The sequence below is a fragment of the Camelus bactrianus genome, chromosome 19, assembly GCF_048773025.1.
Source record: "Camelus bactrianus isolate YW-2024 breed Bactrian camel chromosome 19, ASM4877302v1, whole genome shotgun sequence".
Lineage (NCBI taxonomy): Eukaryota > Metazoa > Chordata > Mammalia > Artiodactyla > Camelidae > Camelus > Camelus bactrianus.
In genome coordinates this window covers 22,152,160-22,163,708 of record NC_133557.1, presented here as the reverse complement: position 1 = coordinate 22,163,708, position 11,549 = coordinate 22,152,160, and positions in this window count along the sequence as shown.

Sequence of the window (11,549 nt, the reverse complement as noted above, 5' to 3'; positions counted from 1 at the left end):
TTTATAAACCAAGTAGACTTTTTATATGTGCAATAAATCCTAGAGTTGAGTTTTATTTTTGCTGCATTTTATAGAAAATTGTTATAAACTTTCTATTACCTTTTATATCAGAAAATAAATGAACACCATTAAAAATAAAAAGATAATAGAGGCATAGGGCAGCCTGGAGGCACGATGCTTCACCATCATTTAGCTGGAACGCTTTGAAACCGTGCGTGATGATTAGTCAAATCCGTATCACCTGCCTTCACTCATCAAGGTCGTTTTACGACTTGCACGCCCTCCAAGGGCACGTGGGCTAAACAATAAGATGTTTACCGGAGTTATTTTTCTAGGAACTTGGAGTCAGCTGTGCCTCGTTTGAGCTGAGCTGGTGAAGACTGGATGGAACCACCCACCCACCCTCCAGCTGGGCTCCCTGCTCCGTGCGCTTCTGCAGAGGCCCTTAGGTTAGTTACACCTGCACAGAAGGACAATTACTGCTCGTCTCCCCACGCCCCCCTCGCCCCCCTCGCCCCCCTCGCCCCCCACCCCCTCATGCTGGGACCGCCCTGCTGCTTTAGTCCTTATCCCATAAGTACCCAGAGCCCTGTGCATTCCAGGAGGCAGAATTGAGGTTTGTTTTCCTGCCTCTGGGCTTAGCTGCCTTGAGGATAAGCCCTCTCTTTGCTGCAAACCGCAGCATCTCAGCATTTTGGCTTGCCGTGCGCTGGGCAGACTGAACCCGCTTCTCTTACCGAGCTTTCTCTGGGTGCTCAGCAACGCCGCAGAAATGATTATCGCTCCCACATGATTCTTAGGCAAGCAGCACTCTTTATTGAAAGGGTAGCTTGTGCACAGAGGGAAGGGTGAAAGGGTGCCGACTCCAAGGGGACTCTCAGGGAAGGGGTTTGAAAAGCGGCGGGAGGGAGGGGGCCCGGCCAGCTTGCGCTTGGTTTCTGGCCGGGTTGGCAACAAGATGAAGTCTTGAGCATCGTCGACCTTCCGGGTTTAGCTGGTCTGGGGGCTGCGTGCTTGCGGTCAGTAGTTTTCATTTGGTGGGGGGTCTGCTTTCTGCAAAAACTTTTAGGAACATGTGTCAGGCCTTTGTCTATGTCTTTCAGGGAATTGGGAGTTCCACGACTCTGCTATGTGGCGGATTTATAGTCCCACTTCTGTCCTTTGGAAACCATGTACGTACATCGGTGGAGCAGAGAGTTAATCTTTTACTCCTGTGGGTCTCTGCTTATTGTTTCAAAGACTCATGTTTTTCTGGGCTTGCGGGGCCTGTCTGCTCAAGGCTGTTTCTCGGTCCTTTTCCAAGATGGCTATACTGTGGTCTTCCTGCCTCAGTCCCAGAGTAAATTTTTTTAGCCCCACACACTGTCCCCTCTGGGAAGCCCTCAGAGCAGGAACCCTGCCTCCTTTCTGTCTTAGTGGCACCAGGAACATAATTAGGACTCAATAAATAATTGATAATCACAAAGACCCCAAAGGGAGCCCATTTTCTTCCCCTGGGTGGTCTGCTAACCTTTCAAGGCATTTTCTTAAGTGCATCTCATTTCTTCTTAATTTTTCTCCAACTTAAATGGGTGGAAATGAAAGCCAGGGGAGAGCGGCTGGCTTGCTGAGAGCCAGAAAAGGGACAAATAAAGGAACAAGAGGTCACTGCCGGGCCGCCGTGTGTGCCTGAGCCCCGGGCACCTTCTCAGGGGCGGAGGGGCCTTTTGTGCCTGTCCCAGAGCAAGGAGAAGCCGCTTCCTGGCTTCCTTTTTGAGAACGAGGGGTTTCACCCAGCAGCGTTCTGAGGGTCTGTGATCTAAGACAATAAAGCAAGTGGGTGAAATGCCATCCCCAGTCAACAAGAGAAAGATGACCCAGGAGGTGAGAGGAAAGGGCCCGGCCTCTGGGTCCTGCAGTAACGCGTACTTACTGAGCACCCGCCCCTGCTGGGCAGTGCTCCGGGTGCCGGGACAGGGCAGGGGACCCAACCAAGCCCTTGGCTGGTCTCATGGAGCCTGTTCTCGTCTGGAGGATGAGCCACAGTCACTGAACAACCACTGTTTGAAGGGTAGGGAGCTCATAGTAGTTAGAAAGGACACTAGAACTGATGAACGAGGTCATGTAAGTGGGCAGGGAGGGCCTCTTGGAGGAGGTGACTGAGTCTTGGGAAGGGTACCCCAAGCAGAGGGAACAGCAGGTACAAAGGCCCTGAGGCAGGAGAGAACTTGCTGGTCCTTGGTGAGGAGCAGGAAGGAGGCAGTGCAGCTGGGGCCATGTGAAGAGGGGAGGGTGGGCAGAGGGGATGGGGAGTCAAGTCCATCCCATCCTGCAGTGCCCTGCAGGCACCAGAGGGTCCCGAGTGAGGAAGAGAGAAGGTGACTCATGACCCGATGGTCACCGTCTCGGGTGGACAGGCTGCAGAGCTGTGGTTCTCGGAGTGTCATTCCCAAACCAGCAGCATCAGGCTCCCAGAACCCTGTTAAAATTGCCACTTCTCACAGCCCATCCCTCAGACCCACTGGATCAGAACCTCTGGGTGGGCCTGGCATCTGAGTTTTAACAAGCCCCCAGGTGGTCCAGATGCTCACAGAGTCTGAGAAATACAAGCCGTGCTGGAGCCCTGGCTCCAGTCTTCACCCAGGAGACTGGAGGAATTAGGGTGACGTGCAGGAGGGGCCGGGGGTCTCCCATCAGAGGGGTGGAAGACGGTCAGATGGGGGAACCGGCATGTGCTTGTCCTGGAAAACTCCTTTAGTCTCTTCGATGGGCAGGGTGGTGCGGTCCTCCGGGAGGCAGGAAAGTGGACAGAGGGAGGGAGGTTAGAAGGGGCCTGATTAGACCTTTTTAGTGACAGGAACTTGGCAAATCACAAAGAGCAAGTGCCCACCCGGGGCTGAGGGACAGGACAGCGGGGAGAGGGGAGCCCACGTCTGTCATGCACGCCCCCCACCCCCGTCGTCACTCCCCCGGCTCAGCACCGTGTCCCCACCCCTTCCATCCTCTGTCCCTCAGCTCACGCCCCTGAGCCCTGCCATGTACCTGGCGTGGGGGACACAGTGGGGAAGGGGCCCCATCCCTGTCCCCTGGGCTTGTCCTCCACAAAGTGTGACCCAGGAGTAAACAGCCCAGTCCATGGTGATGGATGGTGTCCCCAGCCTTGAGGAGCCTGGGAAGAGGTGCTGTCTGAGGAGGTGACATCTGAACTGAGACCCGAGGGACAAGCAGAAATAAGCTGGGGTGTCAGGGGCTCTGGGGCAGGAGAGAGAGACCCCCTCAAAGGAGTGACAGTGACAAGGGCAGTGACAAGGAGGACCATCTTCTCCTCCCACCACGTACCTGCCTTGGCTCCTCCCACAGGTAGAGGAGGGTGTGTCCAACTGGTGAGAAGCTGAGATTCTGCATTCCACCCAGTGGGCAGGGCGAGTGTGCAGGTGATTCTAAGTGTCAGGATGCTTTTGGCAACAAGTAACAGAACATCCAGTTAACGTGGCTCACACCTTTGCTACCGAAACTGGGGTCCACGGACCAACAGCATCAGCGTCAGCAGCCTGCAGAAATTTGGAATCTCAGGTTCTACCTCAGACCTAGTGAGCAAAGCCCTACATTCCCACGAGAGCCCCTGATGATTCACGTGCACGTGAAAGTTTGAGAAACACTGACGTAAGTTTCAAAAGGCAACTCATTCACCCAAAGATGTAAAGCCTCTGTCTCTGCATCTCTGAGATCCTCTGGCTTCCACCTCAGGGTTTCAGAATGGCTGCTGTGGCTCCGGCATCATCAGACCATGTTCAAAACAGAGGATGGGAAGAGGCACTGGGGGATTTTCTCTGGGGGGTGGTGGGCATCAGGGCCGCTCCTGGGGTCTCCTGTGCCACCATCACAGTCAATCTATTCCAAACTTTTGGGCCCTTGTGTCACTCTGCTCATGATTCAAATCCCCAGGGGAGGACATGACTGGTCTGTCTGGGTCACGTGTTGACCTCTGGGCTGGGGAGGACACGCTGGAAGTCCTACCTGGACCACAGCAACCGGAAGTGTGAGTTCCCCGATGGAAGCCTGAGGACCTGGTACCAGAAGAGGAGAGAATGATGCCGGCAGAGAAGCCACGCAGCCCCCTGCCCATCCTCACCTGCATCGCTGCCCATCCAGCCGCGCCTGCCGGCCCCGCTGCCTTCGCGTTCCTACCTCCTCATCCCCACTGGCACTGTGACCCCCACCTGGAAGGCTTCTCTCTCCTGTCTGTCGCTGACTTTCGTGTCCTCCGAGACCCAGGCTAATCCACGCCCCCTCCAATAAACCAGATGTTTCTGCTTCTCTCGTCTCCGGGCTTCTCAGCCTCAGCACTAGCAGCGTTTGCGGCTGGATGACCCTCTGCTGTGAGGGGCCGTCCTGCGCGGTGTCGGATGTGTAGCGGCGTCCCTGGTTTCTCCCCAGCGGGTGCCAGTAGCATCCTCTCCAGTTGTGACGACAAAAATGTCTCCAGATGTTGCCCAATGTCCCCTGTTTTGGGGGAGGAGGGGCAAAATTGTCCCTGGCGAAGAAACTCTGCCTTTTCTGAGCACAAGTCACAAAGATTTCCTGCTGCAGCATTTAGTTCCATTTTAACATTTATTTGACTTTTCCTATCAGCTCATTGCCTTCACAAACGGACTGTAACCAGCCAGGAGGGCAGGAACTCCGACCCCGACTCTGCACATGGAGTCACCCCGACCCTGTGCAGTGATAGTCAGGGAGGGGAGGACACTGCTGTCCCACACTGTGGCTGGTACCACGTCTGCAGTGCCACGTCCCTGCCCAGCAGGTCCTTCTCAGGACATCATTGCTGACTGTGGCGTATGACAGAGTTACCAGCAGAGCCAGTGGAAACCCACACCTGCCATGACTCTGAGGTAGTGACAGCCACCATCGTCCCCCTCTGTGCTCCAGACACAGCTCTCAGCAGCTCTGACACGCGCTATCTCATTTACAATGAATTAGGTACCAGTACCCAGTTATCAGTGATGGGGAAACTGAGGCACAGAGCGTCTCTATGTCCTGTGCACATCAGAGTGAGTAGCGGGTGGCGCCAGCTTTTTCCCAAGAGGTCTGACTCTAGAGGCAGTGCTCACCCCATGATTGTCACACCAGGACCAGTCTCCTTGAGCGAACTTGCAGGAAATGCAGGTGTCTCCCACCTTCGCCTGTGTCCAGTGCTACCTCATCCTTTATTTAGCGCGAAATCTTTATTAAATTAGCGTTACTAATTTAGTGAATGCACGGCTTTACTCCACCATCCCGACAGCGACCAGATCTGCACGTGTCTCAGAGTCCAGCAGAACTGTTGATGCCCGGCTGGAGTATGTCATTATTTGCCTCATTGAATGGAGCTAAATTCCATTTTTTTCACATGCTTTATCACACCTAACAGTTTTGCACAGAATAGTTGTTTAACAAATGCTTGCAGAACGACTGCAGGACCGATCGGTTAGTTCCCTTTCAACTGAACACTTACCTTTGTCCTTGCAAGTACCTAAAATAAAATGACTGCAAAACTGCCTTTATTTCTGAACAGCCATAATCCCAAATAAATGCTTCTCTCAGCTTCAGAGAGCAGGATGATTTGGTTCTTTTGATTTTAAGCTCAGATCTTTTCAGTTTTGATAAATGCAGGTTTGGAAACCTGGGAAATCTGTCACGGGGCAGCTGCAAAACAGTGATGCTGGTGGCAATTTAAAAAATTCTCAAGGAGATTTGTATGCTTTAGAAATGATGGCAAGTTCTGGAATGGGACTCAGCAGAGTCAGTTTTAGGGAATTTGTTTCAGGGGGCTAATCTGAAGAGCGGCCAGCAGAGCAGCCAACTTGGATGTGACACCCAAGAGACAACACTGGCCTTGATGAACGGTGCCCAGCTCAGCAAGTGTTGAGCGCCCATCCCAGCGGGGCTGCCTGTTTTCTGACAATTGGCAGCTCCATCTGTTAGCTGCCCCTGTGCTATGGGACAAGGAGGAAAATTGTCTTCAGCCCTCAGAGAATAAGGCAGTTGTCCTCTTGACTTCCACACAATCCTGCTTCTAAGTGACTGCCTAGCATTTATCCATGGTGAGACCCCTGGGAACCTAATCACATGCTGCTTTGAGCCGAAACGAGGACTCAGAGAGGGGGGATCCGTTCCTGAGCCCATTCTCCAAAAGGGCTGCCTTTGTGACAGCGCTGGGAAGGTAACATGCTGATGTGAGTGCAGTCAGGGCAGTGATGAAAGGGCAACGTGAAATAAGCGTCTTCAGCATCGTGTCAGAGATTGAGGAGGCGGCTTTCTGTGTGCTCATTCACCAGCCTCCAGAGATGCAGGCGCTGCCCTGACCTACCCCGAGCCCGCTCAGCCCAGGTTAGAACCAGCCTGAGCCTCAGAATCTGATATAAACCAGAGGAAAAGACTGGGGGAATTCACTGCCCCTTTCCAGAGGAGGAAGATTTAGGACTCTGAGAGCAGCGGGTACCCACTGTCCTCCATCACCAGTGATGAGTGTGGTTAATGTCACAGACCTTGTAGTGATTTTTCAGAGCCCAAGCTCAGGATTCCATCCCTCAGTCACCAGAGCTGCTTCAGTTCCTAGGAGTCGCCTCTCCTGCGGGGGGAGTAACACATCTACACGATCCCTGGGCAGGGACTGAGGGGACCAGTGGAACTGCTCCTGAAAATCACTTGGCAAAATCAACAACAAAAACACAGGTCTTCGAAATGGGACCAATGCCATTCCCGCATCACCAAGAAACTTTTTAGCAGTCTTATCATCTCTGCACCCGAGAGATCAGCCAATGCTGATGAACGCTTGTCACCATCTCATTCTGCACCAGGTGACAGCCACACTCTAAAGCCGTCCTCAAGTTCACGTGGAAGGGGCCACTGAGTTTAAGCTTCAAAAACTCTCATTAAGGGGCTCAGTACTGACCATCAGCTGACGAATGGATAAACAAAGGTGGTATATCCATTCGATAAAGTATTGAAAAGAAATGAGGTACCACAGCATCAATTCGCCTCGGAAACATCAGGCTAAGTGAAAAGAGCAAGGCAGAAAGGACCACATGTGGTGTGATGTCATTTACATGCTCCATGCAGAATGGGCATAGACACGGACAACAGACTGGTCGTTGGCAGGGGCGGGGGAAAGACAAGAATGGGAAATGACTGCAAATGGGCATGGGGTTTCTTTTTGGGGTGATTAGAATGTTCTGCAATTAAATGGAGGTGATGATCGCGCAACTTTGGGGATACACCAAAAGACACTGGACGTTACACTTGAAAATGATGAATTTTATGGTGTGTGAATTCTATCTCAAAACATGACCTGAGAAACAATAATCCAATTGGGCACAAAGCTGATATATTAAGTTAAAACAGAGAAGGAAGAAAAGTCCCCATTTCAGGCACTCATTGAAAAATGGTCGTATTGTAGAATATGGGCCTGTGTATGTGTGTATGTGTGCGTAGGGCCTCCACAGGTTAATACTGAAAGATTACTCCACTTTGTCCTCTGTCTGAGACCACAAATTATTTCAGACTGTTAAGGATGGGGCCTCTTCCAGCCGCTGCATCAGACCAGGCACAGATGGAGAGCCCAGCTCAGGTTTACATTCTGGTCACTCGTGGCTTCGACAGGAAACATCCGTCATATTTCACTCCTGGGTCTCCTGCCTGAAAGTAGTGTCAACTTGTGAGAAAATATAACCCCTGTGCAAGGGAACACGATGATGCCTCCTGAAATGAAGACTCTGCCGCCTTTGAAACTCCCTCAGCCCACCCTGAGATGTGTCTTCTCAGGCTTTCTAACTAAGTCGTCGGCCAGAACTGACCGATGATATCTTAGTCTCGGATTCAAGAGGAGGTAGATGCTGCTAAGACAATGAACAAACTTGACTGAAGTCATAGCACCTGTGGTCTAGCTGGGGCAGCAAGAATAGTGAATCAAAAAAACACAATTGATAATGGAAGCCCTTTTCTGGAGGCAGTGGAATTTTTAACACGTTCCTCTGCCACGGTAACAACACACACACACACACACACTTCTTGTAGGTTTTACAATCTTGTCTTTGCTTAAATCTTGTGGGTTCCCAAAAGAGAGTGATTTCTCCTTGGGTTTCTTTCATAAGTCCTAAAACGTTCCCAGGACACTTGTTAAATATTTCTTGGCTCGTCGAGATGCTGACAGGTGGCCAGAAAGACTCCCTTTTTGGGTCACCAGGAAAAGCTACAAAAAAAAAAAAAAAAAAAAAAAAAGACTCAATCTCAGACAGATTGGCTGGGCCCACAGGGTTTGCTGTGTTCAGTCTCAGGCAATGCTGAGTGTCACTTTTCCGCTGGTTCCAGGGCCCATATCTCTGCCTAGAGAGCTTGAAAATATATAGGGCCATTCCTATACTGGTGACTCAGCACTGACAAAGTTATCAGTCTCAGGTTTTAAATGAACTGCAAAATTCAAAAGAGCTCACGGGGAGGGGGCAGGTAAGCAGTGAGCATGTTTTGCAACTTAAAAAATTCCTGGAATATCAATCTGGAAATAGGAGGCAAAAGCTGCCGATTTGGGGGTGGAAAATATTTTTGTAGCTTACAACCCTTTAGGAATATTTTATCAAAAGATCCATTCCCTGTGATGTTATTTTGGGTAGCTCTTTCAAAACCAGCCGACACATTTCCATTTAGCATTTCCTGGGCTGGAGAATCACAGCAGTGTAATTACAGCCTCTCACAGAGAGGGAAGTGGGTCTGTGAACAGCACCTAATCGATGCCTTCCCTGGTACACCCACCTCTGTCTTGTCTCAGGTGCTCGGGGCGAAAGTGCTCTTGAGGTATTTATTTCGGGAGCAAAGAGCAGGAAGATGAGGATGGGAGGGGTCCAGGCAATATCTTCTTTCTTCTCTTTTTCTTCTTGGGTCACCCAGTGTAGAGGCAGGTGGCTGGACATTTTCTGGCCCAAGGGAGATGGTGTGTGAGCCTGGCTGACCTCCCTTGAGGTAGAAATTGAGAAAACCGAGATGACCTGTGGTTTGTCTCACTGAGGGCAGGAGCAAACCCTCCTGGTCAGCTGCCCACCACCCAGGGCTTTTGTCTATTCGTGGCAGGAGGGGCTACTTCGGAGCCAGTCTCCAGTAAGGGCAGACGAAGAAAGGAGCATTTTCCGAGCAGGAAGGTATATTAACCAGTTTTGACTACTTTAGTGAGGTGTAATATACCAGCTGAATATTCAGTGACTTACAACATTGATTTTCACACTCAAGGGTCTGCAAGTGTTGACTGTGGGTTGGCTGGTCTTGGCTGGCCTTGTCTGGTCAGCTGCGGCTCAGGCTGCAGACCGCCTGGGCTTGGGGTGGCCTTGGCTCAGCGTCATCTGCCTGTTGTTCTGGGGCTCTGGCTGGAAGAGGAGCAGATACCTGGGCACGCTCACAGGTGGAAGGGCAGAGTTCAAGAGGCCATTGCGAGTCATACAGGGATAGAACCCCCTACTCTGCCACGGGCTACGTGAAGTCTGCCCACGTGGGCCAAAGCAAGTTACACAGCCAGGCTCAAAGTGGGGAGGTCGGGGATGTGCACTCTGCCCACGTGGGAAGGCACTGCAGGGGTACGTGGCAGAAAAGGTCAGTGTATAGAGGCCTGCAGAGCTGAGACCACTTATTGGATCTTCTACAGGAACTTCCTCCCCTGCGCCACTGGTGTACCTCTAACTAGGGACTCCTTCCCCCAGATAACTTCAGAGCTGACGCACTTCAGTGCTGATGTCCCAGATGATTCTTGTTGCGATGAGGCAGTAGCTTCTCCTAGGCGACAAGCCCTGAGGCTCTCGGTAAGGACAACCCAACCTGGGAAGTGGCCGCCGTATTGGAATTTTAGGGCTCATTTGTGTTCAGGTGTTTCTGGCTGGTTGAGTTTCTCAAATTAAGATTTTAAGTGATTACTCAAGAATAACTCAGGAGAGTTAAAATTATGATGTCCTAAGGAGTTAAATCAAAATATGAAATGAATATTTTGTATCCTAGCAGAAAAATTTGTGCACCAAACAGCCTTTATTTCAACCAATGTTTCCTAGTGGATATTACTTGTCAACCATGACATGGGAGACCAGTTTCGGTATCAGTGAAATAGATTTTTTTTTAAAGGTATGTATTTATCCTTATAGTTACCTTTGATTTATAGCAAGGGATAGTGGTTTTTCTTTTAGAGTTGTGACATCAAGTTCTGTATACTCATTTATGTAAAAAAGTGATTCCAATTAAAGGAAGAAATAAGTAAATCATAGTATAAGTGGGATGTAGGTTAAGTCAACAATCTGGGGGACGTTTTCAAAACACCTTCCTAACTCTATACAAATGCAGCATGGATTTAGGTGACCGATGTCCCTGCACCGGGACACTGGTCAATGCTTTCTTTCTAGAAGTGGCCACATGACTGTAGCAGTGTCTTGTGTCCTCTGCACCATTATACTTTTTACAGGTCTCCATGGTGACCGTGTGAGTCCCACAGGCTATGCCATTTCTTTGTCCCGGGTCATTCCCAGACAGCTATGTGCCCCAGGCCATGTCCTCAGCACTGGACGCTCAGTCACATATCTGTCTCCACCAGCCACCACCCCTTCCTTCTTGTTAGCAGAGTCCAAGGTTACTAGATAAAGTTTAGGACCGCACAGTATTTGGAACACACTTCTGTGAAAACTAGGCATTGTTTAACTGGGTGGGCATCCTGTGCTTTTCTGGCCGCCCTAACAGAGCCCCTTTGGATGTACCCACACAGGCGGTGGACTGTTACTGGTCTGTACTCTGCAGTCAGTGTTCTGGGTTCAAGGTGAGGCAGTACCACCCACCAGCTAGTCACGTGGGTGCTCTGAGCCTCAGTTTTCTCCTGGTTGTGTTTGAAGTTGAAGGTAATAGTATCATCCTCAGAGAGTGTTGGAAGGAATAAGTGGGTTAATACCTGATATGCCCTTAGAAGAGTTTCTGCACCCAGAGGAAGCACCCAGCACGATGTTGTTGATTTAGGTTTCCTCATGTATAGACCAGGCAGCACCCTCTCAACCCACAGTGCCACTTGGTGGCTGTCTGAGAATCCAGCCAGCTTGGGGACACTCACCTGTGCCTCACCTGTCCACCTGGTGACAGTCTTCATGTCCTCAGGGACCCTAGCACGACTGCTATCTTGTGACACACTCATTTTTAAAATAGCTTCCCCTGAGATAAAGGCAATCAATCAGGGGCTTTCTCTGAAATGACTTCTAAATTAGTGACAATTTTAAGCATGCTTAAACTGTTCTTTAGAGCTAAAAATGTGCAGGTTGCTTCTTTAGGAATGAACGGGAAAGCAGAGGCTGAGAATAGCCCGGAATAAACGGCTCATATTGGGAAATAAACCAACTCTGTGGCTGACCTCCAGTTCTGAACTGTGCGTGTTCGACGTAGATGCGGGTAAAGTGAAACAACAGCAGAGAAAGAAAGTTCCACCTCCCAGGGGGTTTCTTTTTAATAGGGCCACTCAGATGTCATACAGCTTGAGTCAAACCAGGCCCCGCGGTGGGGGGATTATGAAGCCAAATCCAGGAGAG